Raw genomic sequence first — 14954 nt, 5'->3', positions numbered from 1 at the left:
AAGCAGGGATGAGATCTGTGGGACTATTTCCCAAAGGAAGTGTGCCAGGGTTGAGGCATGAGTGAAATCATGACCTACTCCCATTGTTACATGCATGCATCTGCAGCACTCCCCATCCTCTCTCTTTCAAAGCTGCTTGTCAAAACATTTCAGCGTCTCTGCTCCCTCACTTTCTTTCTCCCCTTTTCCATTTCATATCCTTTGAGTTATGTACCGCTTTCATCCCACCTAATAACATCATACATCACCCAATCAGAGCAGAGGAGCCGTTCATTACTTGTCCCCACAGATGCAAAGAGAGAGAGAAAGAAAGAGAGAGAAGTGAGCAGAGGGACAGCCGTGGAACAGAGTGAATGAGATGACACTGTCATTTCATTAAGAGTGACGGCTGTATGCGCTCCAGAAAAAGCACATTTAGGCAGAAATTCAATAGACAGCTCATGCAATATGGCTGCAATCAAAACTCCCATGCTAGGTGTCAGGGGCACTAAAACTAATGTTTTACTTACTAGCAAAGCTGACTCTAACTTCAACATCCTCATCCCAACACCAACACACAATAAATTCTGATCCACTATATGAAAAGTATGCTCCCAGCTAGAACATTATGGTTGTGTTTTACTGCAGCTGTATTAGAGATGACATAAATGATAAAGCAAAAAAAGAGCTCCTGTGGATTCTTGCCATCCTATTACCGTGCAAATATTACAACTTTAAACTATTCATGCCTAAAGTCATATTTTTTGAACTACTGTGTTCTAGATGTTAGTGCGCCTTCACTATATTATTCTGGACATATAGGAAGTGCATGCAGTCGTGTTTTGTTACTGAGACTTTAGTGAGAAAACAGAGGTTGTGTGTCAGTAAGTGTTAGCCTATAAATTACTGCAAACTCATCTCAAAGCCTCTGCTGTGTGGTTGGTTTAATTAGAACAAGTCAAGTCTTAATTTTGGTTTAGGGAATCGGGTCCATTGGATCTTGATTGTATCTGAAAAACTGAAATATTTCAATTTCTAAAGCTCTTTTTTGGCTGTAATAGTTCTGTGCAGCAACAAGGCTTTTAACAACATGTAAATTAACAAAACTGTGCATAATAACAACACCGACTCAACTCAGTGTCATCAAATAGCAGAGATGCACTATATCCTCATGCGTATTCTGCCAACTGCTCCCCTCTCACTGTCTTGACAGCATCTGTGTCTGCATAATGGGCACACACACACACATGCATACACACACACACACACACACACACACACACACACACACACAGGCACACACTTTGTTTTCTGCCATTGTTGTTAATGTTGCAGTATATTGGCATTAGGAGGGAATACATCAAGGCTCCAACAAACATGTCACATTGTCGCCTGAGTATAGCACGCCCCTTTCATCAAAATAGAAAGTAAAATGGAGTACATCACACAGAACACAAACACACATCCACCAAGGTCGGATTTGACTCTTGATGGAGGTAAAGGTAGGAAAAAACATCTGTTCAATAAGACCCAGTATTGAAGATCTAGGTATATGTACGTATGTACATATACCTAGATCTACGTATCTAGGTATGTGTACTGGTATATTCTTTCTACTTTCAGGCTAAATTTTTTGTTGGATAAATGTAAAATCATTAAAAATGTTTTTCACTTACATGCAATATGTTTTATATGGATTCTTCAGTAGTGAGGGCCTTTAGATGTCGTTTGACTTGGAACACAGCTTTTTCTTACCTTTCAATCTGTGGTAGGCAATAAATAAAAGGGGCACTCGAACAGTTAAGTATGACACCCGTTGTTGGGGGACCTGGATGACAAATTCTGAAAAAAAAAAAAGCTTAATATTGAAACTCGAAAGCACCTTTCATTAGACCTCCCTTGCCTCCTAAATGCCCACTTCTTTCAAACCCCAAACTTCGAGGTTGTAACGCACACTTTCAGGATCAAAATGATCTCACTGACTTTGTCCTATTATTTCAAAACATTGGCAGGTTGGATCACGGTGATCCTGATATGACCAGATAGGGATTTCCAAATCTTGAGTCCCAGCCCCTGGATCAGAACAGAAAAAGAAAACATGACGGAGCACTTCACGAAAGGAGCAAGTGGTAGCACAGCTTTTGCGTTCAAATGTAAGTATATTTTTGTCTAGTATTTAGCATTTGTAAGACTCTACGAATGGCAACCAACATATCATGCTAGCCAGCTACTTAAATTGTCACCTACTTAACATTAGGGCGTAACCATCACTAATTAAGCTTAGGTCATGCTAACAGGAGCTAACTTGGCTCCGTTGACTTCTGTGTTAAGAAGCTGGCGGGCTAGCGAGCTAGCTGGCTTTGTTGACATACGTGGCGGTCTATGGTTCAATTTTTGAAAGGAAATTAATTGGACTTACATCATACATTGACTCTTGAAACAAAGACCAACCTGTCACAGTGTTCGAATCTGCGATTTAGCTGCATTGAAGCTAGCGTTAACTAGCTAGCTAACATTATTATGTGCCTGCTGACACAGCAGACTTTCTTTAAGTAGGCTACATGGGTACAGACTGCTACAATACTTTGGAAACATGACGCTACATAGTGCAAATTATGCAGTTCATTCAGAAGTGCACTAGTTTGGCGGTTGAGTTTCGGTAGGCTACAGTGTTGTCATTGATGATATTATGCTTTTGCATACATAAAATTCTATTTCAGTGGCTTCTGTGGTTTACTGACAATGTCATGAAGACAACCTAACCTCATACCCTCTCACCTTCTACTGCCAGGGAACATTCACTCCCATGGTCCCCACTCAGCAATGCCACTGCTAATAAGGACAACCATAGAACACAAACCATCACTGGTAAAACGGACCCCTACAGCAAGGTAGCTTATAGAATGCACACCCTTACTTGCAATCAATTGCAGAAAATGGTCAAGCTGTTACTTTCCCCCTTCATCATGTACATGTACATGTACAACGTATGATGTAACACTGCAAAAATGCAAGTGCACACATCTCATAGTTTATCCATTTAATTGGAAAAATAAAGATTTACCATAGCATTTCACACTGTTCCATCAGGCAGTGGTGGTAGTGACAGGTCAGGGCCTTCTGCTTGGGGAGGAGGTCAATGTGGTCTTCATGCAACGGCACTCTCCTTGTTTGTGCAATGTTGCGTAGCACAATACAAGCACAGATTACGTAGCATGCTTGCATGCTCCACACGGAGATAGTTCAAGCAGGCAAATCTACGCTTGAGTACACCATCGAGGCACTCGATTGACCTCTTGTTGTACCATGGACATTGTTGTAGCCCTGCCGTGAGTCACAAGTTATGGTAGCAAAAAGGGTCATCAGCCAGGGTAGAAGGGGGTAACTGCTGCTGCAGAGGAGGATGCCATCTTGAGCAGTCTGCTGGAAATTGTGGTACAGATTCTTTTCCTTCAAAATACAGGCATTATGTACACACTCAGGCCATCGCACAACATAGTTGGTGATTATAAGGTCAGCATTTCCTACAAGCTGTACATTTATACTGTGGCAGCCCATTCTATTCACAAACTCTCATTCTCTTTCATGAGGTGACTGTATATGCATATGTGCAATCAGTCACACCAGTGGTGTTGAGTGATGAGAAAAATTTCCTCTTTGCCTGGGTTATTTCGTGATCTACTTCCTCTATGTCTTCGTCTTCTACTCCTTTAACACTCTCTCCTGAGTTTTCCTCAGTGCATCCAACCCCCGTTCAGAACATGGTGGTTTATGTTGATAATTTTCATTTTTGTGCTGGTTTATAGTTTTAACCATGAGTGAGGTGGCTGTTTGGCTGTGTTTTTGAGTTCCTGTCCCCTGTGTTGCATGTCAGTAAAGGGTTGACATTGCTGAGAGCTGCTTCCTGTCTCTCATTCTTCGCTGCTCGCCACAGTATATTCGCTTGTGGTAGTCATCGTGGCAGTTCCTATCAACGAACCACATGTAACGTAATGATGTCATCAACTTGCATTATGAGCCTACAATGTGATGTGAAAGACAGAAGCCTTAGCTTTTAGTTTCAAAATGAATGAATGCTCTAGCTATTATGGTATTTATTTTAGATCAATTTAAACAGGATTATGCAAACAACGACCTCCCGCAGCCAGTTTGGGGCTGCCTGCGGGAGGTCCATTTTCATATAGTCAAACAATAAAAAGCACAATTAAAGCCTTGTTTGGACCCCACATTCCTGTTGTCTCTGCTAGCCTACTTTGTGACCACAAACAAAAACATATGTTGAATGTTTTGGTACAAATAAGTTAGTTGTCTGTATTTGTTACACTTGTATTTACAGCAGTTTTCCAGGTGTTTTCAGGAAGAAGTGTGGCCTAATCATATTTTGCAATGCTTTACATTTCTTCAATTTTATTAAAACTAAAACACTTTCACATTTGAAGGGCATATTCAATTTAGAGTTTAAATGTAATGAACATCTTGGGTGACAATATCTGTTAGAAGTGAAGCCTAGGCTGTTTGTCAATCTACGTCAAATTCCACCTTAGAGGTGGAATCCAAATGATCCTGAATTTTAACATCAAGTTGATCAAGATCTCTGCCTTAAATTTTTAAATACTCAAATGCAGCAGTTTGTCTGGATTAAAGGTAGGATTGGATTACCAAATCTGATTCCAAATCTTCAGGATCAGAAATCTTTGGATCTGCTTTGTAATACCCAATTTCCAGATCAGATCAGAATTTAATCCAATCCAACCAATATAATCCTGTGAGATCATTTTGAAATACCGGCCCCAGGGGATTTATTTTTCAAACTTTGGAACGCTTCCATTAGAGCCACAGAAGACCTAACACAACTGTTTTCACAGGATGAGTGGTACTGCTTGTGACAAGACAACTGAACTTCTGGTGTAAAATCAGTGGAGTGCCCCTTTAACTTAAAGGAATAGTTTGACATTTTGGGATATAGTCATATTCACTTTCTGACAGAGAGTTGGAAGAGAAGCTTGATACCACTCTCATATCTGTCCATTAAATATAAGGCTACAGCCAGCAGCTGGTTAGGTTAGCCAGAAACAGAGGGGAAACAGACATTTTTTATTTTTATAGCTTGGATTTTGTACAGAAAAAACAAATGAGAGATAATATGTTAATTAATCAGCTTTGCATGTGCTGATGGGCAGATTTTGTTACCATTGGACAGCTGTTTCCAGTCTTTATGCTAAGCTAGGATAACCAGCTGCTCATGGTTGCTTCATATTTACCGTACAGACATTAGAGAGTTAAATGTACTTCCCAAAATGTCGAACTACTCCTTTAATGCTTTGTGTCCAAGCCATGGTTGAGTGAGCACATGTTACTGGGCAAGCAAACTTATTTTTTTTTACCCATATAAGCCCTGGAGAAGTACACTGATAGACAGTGACACACTGTGACAGCAGTCTACCTCTGGTTGGATTAGCAAAACACACAGAGTTGTTTACATGTGCAAAAAGCCTGTGTTTGTGTCATGAGGATGCGTAGCATGCACATGTAGCCTCTACTGCTCCACAGGGGTAAACAGAAAAGATGGTAACTCGGAAAGCTACTGACTCAAAGGTCGTGTTTAGTGATTTTGGGTATGTTGGGGCATGCTTGTACTCAAACAATGAGAGCTTATTTTATGTGGCACGGGGCCCAAAAGCAGCTATAGTTTTATCAGAGCATAACCCAAATAAATCTAGCAGTGGAAAGCAGTGTATGCCTTTTATATTACTGTAAATGCTTAACAATTTAGAAGAGCCCTGGTGATTTGCCATCAACATCTATGTGACACAACAATGTGACAATGGAGTCCCCCTGAGGGATTGAGTATGAAGCCGTGATCCAAGACGGCCTGTATAACAGATTCACAGTGAGAGTGACACCGTCCACATGAGATGCTTGAAGGCACAATACATATCATCATATTCATACCAGCGGTCCAATGCATTTCATTTGAATAAATGAGCATGCCCTCAAATGTTTTGGAATGAAAGTGAAAAGGGAGAAAAAGCATTCTCCGAGGATTCATGACCTAAAAAGGGAGCAGGTTGTCATTGAAATTAAACTTGCTGTTTTCCAGGTAGAGCGTGGGATGTTTAACTTTAACTCAGATGAACAGGCTCAGGTTCCACTGGGGGAAAAGTTTTATATTCTGCTCAGGTTTTCCATAATCAACCATGACCACGCAGTAAACGAATAAAAAAAAATCTTCCCCTCTTGAACCAATAGAGACTACTCATAATTATGATTAATCCCACCATACGTGTCCTATCTAGTGTGAGTCAGTTGTGGAGATAATGGTGCATCCCTCTCTTGTATTTAAAAGACCAGCAGGGACCGCACATCTACATCTGCCTCACAGAGCTTTCGCTAAATACGCCAGAATCACAACATGCAGCCTCGACCGTCCCGGGTATTTCCCATGGAGAGGAGGTGTGCGACTACATTCATCACTCCTGGGACACGTGTGGGCTTGAGTGACAGAAAACATTTGCTGATCCAGGTCAGTGGAGTGTGGGTCAAAGAGAGCTCCCTTGTCTGTTTATGTACATCAGCGGCACAGGTGTTGTCAGCGCACCCGACATGTCGACTCATCAGCAGGCCCATTTCCAAGTGACCTCTCCACACGTGAGCAGAAATATGACTTGCAGTTGATAAGTGGGGAAGAAAGTGTGTAGGGTGGGAGCCTGAAGGGAGGAAGTCAAAATTTATTTTATCTGCCAATGAAAATTGGCTAAAAAAAAAGTGTAGTAGCATGAGAGGCTATATTCATGAGAGCATTTTCTTTATTAAATTGGGTTTACCTCTAATCCTAGCAGTAACCGCTGTATGGTCTACACAGGGATGCCCCTCATCAATTTACATTCAGCACTGATAATCATTTTGAAAACCACCTGGGGGGGGGGAAGAGGAGCCTAGTCCTAACAGCACAACCATTCACACAGCAATTATGTGTGTGTCTGTATAAATGAGTTCAATGCACATAAGAACCCAAGGTAATCACTTCATGCATCACCACTGCCATCAAGGACACTTATAGCCTTCGCTGCAGTGTAATTGCTCTGAAAAATAAGCAGCGGTTGAGGTTTATCGCTAATCAGGGGTAGTGTATGGCTCAGTGTTGGTTATCATTACACTAATGTATTTATCTGGCTTGATTTGAGCTCAGTATGTTGCTGGCTGGTATCCCTCCAGCAGAGCTCCTCTTGATAAGGTTGGAGGTAATTACTGGGGGCCTGCATGAATGAGCAGCCAAGGGCATTTCTTCTTCTGCTCTGACCGAACCAAACAACAGGGGTTTTCCTCGGCTTATATTTTCAGGACTCCCTGACTCTCCCCTCCCTTCTCATCGTGCTTTCTTTCACTTCCAGCAGCTCTCTCTTACCTCTCCCCTCACACCCTCCGCATGCATACACGCGTGCGTTCGCATGCACACAGTATGCGCATTTGTGCTGCGTATGTGCAAGAGGGAGCGAATCTCTCTCTCGTGTAGTGTTTGATTCTGCTTCTAATAAAAGGAGAACATGGTTTCTCCTTTTTTTTTTTTCCTCCCTTTTCTAAAGTGGGCCATGAGCTCTACAGCGCTGCTAGTAATTATCAACCTTGTGGGAAGATAGAGGGGGAGAGATGGAGAGGAGCAAGGGAAGAATAGAGTCATGAAAGCCAGTTAACAACATGGAGGCAAGTCTGAAGAATGTTTGTCCAGAAATAAGAGGAGGAAGGGATAGCAAGAACACGGACACGAGGAAGAGAAAAGGGCAATGATGGAACGATAGAGAGACACAAAGATACAGAGTGTGACAAGCGTGAGAGGGAGGGAGAGGAGATAGGGGAAGACAGGTTAAAAAAAGGATGTTGTAGGGGGAGGAAAAAGAGGGATAGCAGGAAGAGGGCGAGGTTAAAGAAGGAATAGGAATGAATGAGGTGTATCACATCACCTGCAACTCCCAACAATGGCCTCTTCATTTAAATTCAAGGCTTCATAAATCATTTCGTGCGACAATGGCTGCAGTTAACGCGAGTGAGACAGAGTTATTGCCGCTTATTAATGGTGCTGACAAGAGCATGTCAAACACGAGCAGAAGCAAATAGGACTCACACTACTTCCCCTGACACACACATTCAATATTCACATGTGTGCTTCATTAGCGTTATGACGGGCACATATCAGTGACAGTTAACAACATGCTCAGCACCGGGGACTCAGACTGATGTGGTGCAGCACACAGCTTTATCAGTAACGTTATAGCTCCAAATTTTCTTCGTTCAGGTTAAAATCTACTTGACTATGCTTTCACATGGGCCGCATAGGGGAAAAAAAAACAAAAACCAAACCACAAGAGGAAGACCACTGAACCAAACAGCTACCAAACATATCTCACCTATCCTTTTTCCCTGTGGACCCTCCAGCAAGGACACAAATAGGCACTTTAATATATGCAGAACAAACAAACACAAATATTCCTCTGCACTCCCACATGGGTCCGGACCTCTGTCAGATCCTGTGATGATCACACGAGTAAACAAACAACTTAGCTGAACAGCACTCTGACGGACAACAAAGGATTCCGAATTTGAACTCCGATTGATTCGCCTTTCGAAACATTGAAGCACACACTTACACGGTGCTCTGTTCCCACAACGAATAAAAAAAAAAAAAACTGTCAGTAGAGGCGCTTTAGAGCGGCTTGGCACGGGGGTGAGAGGAGGGAATCCATTGTAGATTTCAGCCAAACATCGTCTGAGATTAAGTGTAGCTGACACAGTTTCAATATGCACACAGCTTCATTTGAATAGCAGCGTACAGACACAGATATGCAAAGATTTATGCTTGAACAAATGTGAGCATGCATGCCAGTGAGGAAAGCACAAACCATTTCAACACTGTCATGAGTGTAATAATTAGATTTTCATAGTATCTTCTTAAATATACATGTGTATAGTGTCTGTAGATGTGCACACACAGACTAATTCCTGTCACCCAAGCGCACAAAATAGTCGTGTTGACGCAGTTTCTATCAGAGTCAGTTCTCTTGCAGGACATCTCCCATTCATGTCCCTCCTTCCTCTCACACTTTCCCTCTCCTTGTTTTCTCATCATTACCTCTATAGATGTCCTCCATCCTCACTGTCTTTCTCTTGTTAGAGGTAAATTCAATCTGTCCTTGTCAGGTTTAATCAAAGCACCCACAGATTCAATTTAGCAGGTATGTGTGGGAGGTTAAGGTGGCGCCTTCAGGACGATAGGAAACAAAAGGGTGTTCATTGTAAAACACATCGCTCAGCCGCCTCACTTTGAATAAGACTTAAGGCCATTGTCAACAGCCTCTCCACAGCTGAATATCTTCTCTCCTGTTCACAAGCCAACTCTAAATACTGACTGCAATAACACTCGCAGAAAAAGATCCTGATCCCTTCATGTCCATTGACTTTTTTGCAACTCAGACACATAAAGTTAGATAAACCTTCAAAATGAAAATAAATACATAAATAAATCCCTTAATCTCTTTATATAAGAAACCCTTAAAGATTAGAGCCTGGAACATTGTTGTTTCATTGTGGTTTAATCTGATGTGTGCGTCTTGGATAAAGTTTAAGGGATGAACCAGATCACCTACCCTTGCGCATGGACAGCTGCATCCCTGTCCTCATCATTTGACACCATTTGGTTCTAGACATTTTAGATCCCTCTGATGAAGCAAGGGTTGTCCAAAGCTGAAAATCCCCAGAAATTGGTGGGATGACCTCAAAAGCAGTCAACCACTAATCTTTTTTTGTCTTATCTAGAGGCAGAGAAACAGAAAGCCGCTGTTGTTTGGAAATCGCTCAAATTTATAGGGCTGGATAGCATTTGAAACCTTTCAATACTAATGCCGTTATGAAATGAATCAAATATATCCTTTTTTCAATACCTGTCTCTGAGAGGGGGGTTATGTTTAGGCACTTGAAACGCTAGTTGAAGATTATGGAAAGATTGTGATCTTGTTTATCGCCTCAAAGCACAAAACATGACATGTTTAATTCATTAACATTTAACCAAATCCTTGTTCTTTCCCTAACCTACAGCAAAGTGCTTTTGTTGCCTAAACACAACAACATATGGGAGTCAAGATGTGAACTCTGATCTCTGGTGTCCAAGTCCTTCACTTCCCCGACAACATCCCTACATGCGGTACAAAAATGTAGCACTTCCTGCTCTCGACACAACATAGCCATTGAACATAATCCAGGCAGTAATTACGTTTCCTTCAATAAATACCTGGCAAATCTAATTAGCAGTACATAAACAGGAAACAGGTTGTTTATTCAAGCATCTGCAGTCACTGATGTGACCACCCTCAACTTTAACCAAATAAAACACCAGCAACATTCATTAGTTGAAATGCTCAGCTGTACATAAAAGACAACAAACCTTCTAGACAGACTATTAAACAAGAGGAGAACTTCATGTCTGAAGGAGGCTGTTTTGCAGTGACAGTTAATATCTAGCCCCATGGTTTCCCATCTCATCTTCTTCTCCACATGCTGCCTCTATGACAGGCTGATTCACAGCTCTTTGCAGTTCCGCCCACCTTCCCTTTAATCTCCACCGCTATCTCTCCCCACTTCTCATCCTGTATGTTTGATTACCTCTTTATCTATGTCCACCCCCAACATTGCCATCCACCTCCACCTTTTGACACAGTTTTCTCTCACATCAGTCACATCTTCACTTTTCTCTTTTGGCTTCTGTTTACCTTCGCAGACGCGCCCTCCCTCCCTCTCTGTCTCTTTCTCTTTCCCTCTGTCTCTCTCTCTGACCCCTGTCACAGTCAGTAAAGTTCTGATGAGAAGCTACCTAACACTGCATTGTCTGATCAGGTGTTGTTGAGTAAGCGAGTTTGCAGGCCCTGATCTCTTGGGGTCAGCTTAATGCTATCCTCTGCTGGATCTCTCCTTGTAACCCGGTCTGCTGCTCGCCAGCCGGGGCCTACATTTGTGCTCCAACTGTCGACTGGCTTTCTCGGTTGCTTACTCCGACAACATACTACAGTGCACCTCCATGCCAAACAGCCCACTCAATGGTACAAGATGTCTAGGTCTGCACTATATTTGCATGCATTACTTTCTAACGACTCTGCTAATAGTGTTGCTATTTTTAACGCATATATTTGTACTTTTGTGGTATTACCATTGTAAAGTCTAGTGGCATTTCTCCTCTGCTTATGTGTACATAATTGTTAAAGTAATTCCTTCAGATTAGGCTGATATTAGATTTCTGCATTGTGGTTGTTTGTTTTTTCAGTTCCTTTCACACTTATGTGTTGCGAAGATTATGTGCTCATTTGATCTAACGTAGAGAAAGGTACCAAAGGTGATACACAGGGGCAGGCAGTTCGATATCCCTCCCTTTTCAAGTCAGATTCCACCTTGAACAATCTAAAAGGGTGAATATTGATTAATCGCTATACATTAATGAGCCGAATTGATCTGAAAAGAGGGCAGCAGTGCAGATCACTGACAGTGTGAGACTTTTTTCATTGGTCAGGCCAGCACTTGAAAGGCTCTCTTGCGCAGTAAGGGACTTTTTGCAGGACACCTCGAGGAAGGTGATGAAAAGCGGGGAGGCAGGCAAAATCAGGCAGATGCTGGGGTTTGGCATGGTTCTCATCCAGTGTGAGATTTGTGCCAGGCACATGTATAAGCAACAGGGTTTAAGTCAGTCCCTATCATTTCAGTAGCCCATTGCTTTATGGCAGTAGTAAATATAGCTTGTGTGTGCTGGTGTGATGCTAATATGACAGCTGAGAAAAACTCTCCTCTTGAAAATACAGCTGGTAAAGAATCTACAGAGCCCAGTGATGGCTGTGTCAAGAAAATGTATTTCTCTACAACAAGGTATTAACTTGTACAAGTGACAAAGTGACAAACTATTATTTGCATATGTTGCAAAAGATATGCACTTGTGTTGCATAAATGTGGAAGCTTAATCTCTATCTTTAAGCCTTTTTCCATGGAACTTTTTTAAGTACATATGTATATGTATATATATATATGTATGTGTGTGTGTGTGTGTATATCTATGAGTACCAGTCAAAAGTTTGGACACACCTTCCCATTCAGTTGAATGGGAAAGTGTGTGCCAACTTTTGACGGGTACTGTATATATTGTTAAAGTGCCAAAGTCTTGAACATTTCAGTACTGTATAAAGGTCACTATCTTAAATGAAGCAGATTTGACATTGAGACAGCAATGTCAGTCAGTCACTCAGTCTACTACTTTGATTCAGATTCAATTATTGGAAGGCTTAAGATGAAATTTTGGACATTCATGGTCTGTGACTCTGTTGATCCCTTACCTTTTTCTCAAGAGCCATCACAAATTTTCAATTTGTCTAATACTTTGGTTCATGACCAAATACCTGCAAAGTGAATTACATTGCCATCAATCTCAGCTGTACTTTTTGTTTAGTGCTAATTATCAAATGTCAGCATGCACACATGCTAAACTAAGATGATGAACATGATAAATATTATACCAGCAACATGTTAGCATCATCATTGTGAGCATGTTATAGTGAAAAGTAGTGCGTGCACAGCTCCAAATCTTGAGCGCGGTATCGGGTGCACGATTGTGCGTGAGGATCAAAACAAACAGAACACTGGCATTCACAGATCAATAGTCTTCTTATCCACTGTAGGCGAAAACAAGCGCGTTTCAGCTAGAAGCCATCATCAGTGACAATAATCAGGCTGACGATGATCTTTGAGTGCCATTGAGCATGTTGCCATGTTAGCTTCAGCATTTAGCACAGCCTGACAGAGCAAATAGCATGGCTGTAGACTCTAGATTCATAAACAAGAGCATAAAAATGCAATTCATTGAGACACATAGGCTCTTTGAGCAAATAAAGAACCACAAGAACGTACTTTTCATGCCTCTCTTCTTTCACCACACAGGCACACACGGGTGCATGCACACAACCACAAGCACAACATAAAACATTCACAAACAAGAGAACCCAAATATATCTCTATCATTACAAACCCCAAAACAGCCAATGGGGTATCTCAGAACAAACCAAGATGCTGGTATTATTCTCATGCAATAATAATAATAACTGTTACTGTAAGCAAAGAGCTTTTTCATTCATGTCCACAACCAAGCCCATTGCCACTGCAACACCAGACGAACATCTGGTATTATTCATCTGGTATTATTATGTAAACAACTTACAGTCAGTTTCATAAAACAGGGATTGTCCAGGTCACACAGAACAGATGCAAAATAATGGCACTAATACACTTTCTCTAAGAAATAAAGCTGTAATATTACAGTATGTTATTATTCTTACATCACATCTACTAAGTCTGAAAATTGGGGCGTTCTGTTAGTAACAGTCTGTATCACTGAAAGGGATGGATGGATGGCTAGAGAAAATAACCAGTTTGTTGGTCACTGATGCAAAGCTATTCCCCTTTAATGACAGAAGTACTTCAACATATTGAGCCCTTTAAATGAAAGTCTTTTCTTTTACCTAATAATACAACAAATGCCACCAAACAAGCTTTCAAGACTTACTGTAAACACTCATCCCCAGACACATTAAAGATGATCAGGCTTTGAAATTTTAAGCTCTCTGCTGTATATACAATAAATACTGTATAGTATCGTATCTACAGTACGTCAGTCTTTTGGCCATGGGGTGGACTTCAACATTTTTTTTAATTATAATGCTGTTTGAAGCATAGCAGACATATGTGAACAGAGTGGTGCAGAATGAAATGAAAGTCCTCATCAAGCAAAAAGCACTGCTCATCGCTCATCATTCTCATCCTCAATATGCTTAGATACAGTTTTAGCTCCGGGGGGGTAAAAAACACTCTAAATTCACTGTTTCTTCCCCAATCAGCCACAAAGGTATGTGGCCTCTTTATGAGGGATGTTTGTTCAGCGACATTTCTGTATTATGCATAATTAAACTTAAGCATACTACACTTACTAATTGTGCATGAATAAGGCAAAACATTTCTCAGTCATGAATTAAATAATTCAGCAGTCTACCAGTCACACCAAAGAATACTCCAAAAATAATGAATAATTACATTATTCTCTTTCCTAAATTAATGCAATGGTACATTTAAAAAGAGCAATTATGGGAAAAATATACAGGGTTTTATATGTGAAGAAATTAAACAAAAAAAGCCCAATTTTCATTAAATGTTGAATTGCTTGTTTTCTAACTCAAACATAGCAATATATTGTGTAATTTATTAATGGTGATGTAACAACACAACACAGCACCTGTAAAAACGACATCAAGGAGATTGTATAATTTTAAATAGACTTATTTGTGTTGTAGCGCATTTTTCTTCTCCATTGACAAGTTGCACGTTGGTAAGAGAGAGGGTGATGTTGGCACCACATCACATAATTCTCCATTCAGAGCCTCAGTGTTGAAGCTCTGTTTTCAAAGAGACAGTACATCAGAGAACCTGACAGAGAAACTCAGCACAGGGATTTTTTTTTTTTTTTCTTTTTTTTTTTTTACCCAGATTTGCTTGTGTTGCAGGTGTGGATGTCAAGAGAGCATCACTGTAAGATTTAACATCAACTCTGAAATGTTTACAGACATGAAGCTGAAGACACACAACCAGAATTTGCTGTTTGAAATCGTGATCAAAATGATCACTTTTTCAATTACAAATCATCAAATGGTTATTTCAATATAGTCACAAATATGAACACACAGTACTTAAACTAGTATTTGATCAATTCAAACAGCATCCACTTAGTTATCTTTTTAACAACCATGTCTTTGTCCTTCCAACTTTATTATTTAACTGAGTTTCTCAATTTCTAAATCAAAATCTCAATCAACCAATCAACCTTTCCTTTCCTCGAGTGTGTTGGTGTGTATGTGTCACTCACATGTGAATGCTGCATAAATTCAATTAATACATTCAAAACAGAA

The 14954-nt window shown here is 40.7% G+C and overlaps 2 protein-coding genes across 2 annotated transcripts in view; one reads left to right on the top strand and one right to left on the bottom strand.

Annotated features, from left to right (window-relative positions):
• Positions 1-14954, top strand: part of nlgn2b (neuroligin 2b) — a 148236-nt gene that overhangs the window by 21025 nt on the left and 112257 nt on the right. The window contains exons 2-3 of the mRNA XM_067607619.1: positions 1992-2132; positions 2771-2870. The gene's annotated coding sequence lies outside the window, so the exon portion shown is untranslated. The remainder of the gene's footprint in view (positions 1-1991; positions 2133-2770; positions 2871-14954) is intronic.
• Positions 1-14954, bottom strand: part of fgf11b (fibroblast growth factor 11b) — a 33487-nt gene that overhangs the window by 16882 nt on the left and 1651 nt on the right. The gene's annotated exons all lie outside the window — the stretch shown is intronic.

Source organism: Thunnus thynnus, chromosome 13 (assembly GCF_963924715.1).
Source record: "Thunnus thynnus chromosome 13, fThuThy2.1, whole genome shotgun sequence".
Lineage (NCBI taxonomy): Eukaryota > Metazoa > Chordata > Actinopteri > Scombriformes > Scombridae > Thunnus > Thunnus thynnus.
Note: the sequence above shows the minus strand (reverse complement) of the source record. Positions and strands in the feature narration are given on the sequence as shown.